At 38.5% G+C, this 226-nt stretch overlaps 1 protein-coding gene across 1 annotated transcript in view; it reads left to right on the top strand.

Annotated features, from left to right (window-relative positions):
• The window catches only part of LOC116686221 (MAGUK p55 subfamily member 4), a gene marked incomplete at its 5' end in the record, with an annotated part of 44,133 nt that overhangs the window by 32,571 nt on the left and 11,336 nt on the right, over positions 1-226 (top strand).

Below are 226 nucleotides of genomic sequence, written 5' to 3'. Positions count from 1 at the left end.
ACATATGTGTACCAAGTTTCGTGACTCTACGTTAAATGTACTGCAGGCTGAATTTTCGTGATATTGTAGGTGGTGCTAGCGAGCCATTTCGGAAAATAATAATAAAGAAAGAAAGAAAGAAAGAAAGAATAATAATTCCTTCAATTCGCCGCTGTCGGCGCTCGGGCCCTAAAAATAGTAAATGTGCTCTATATAGCACTTTTCCAGTCTTAACAACTGCTCAAAG

The sequence above is a fragment of the Etheostoma spectabile genome, unplaced genomic scaffold (genome assembly GCF_008692095.1).
Source record: "Etheostoma spectabile isolate EspeVRDwgs_2016 unplaced genomic scaffold, UIUC_Espe_1.0 scaffold333, whole genome shotgun sequence".
Taxonomy (NCBI): domain Eukaryota; kingdom Metazoa; phylum Chordata; class Actinopteri; order Perciformes; family Percidae; genus Etheostoma; species Etheostoma spectabile.
This window is presented reverse-complemented; position numbering and strand designations above follow the sequence as displayed.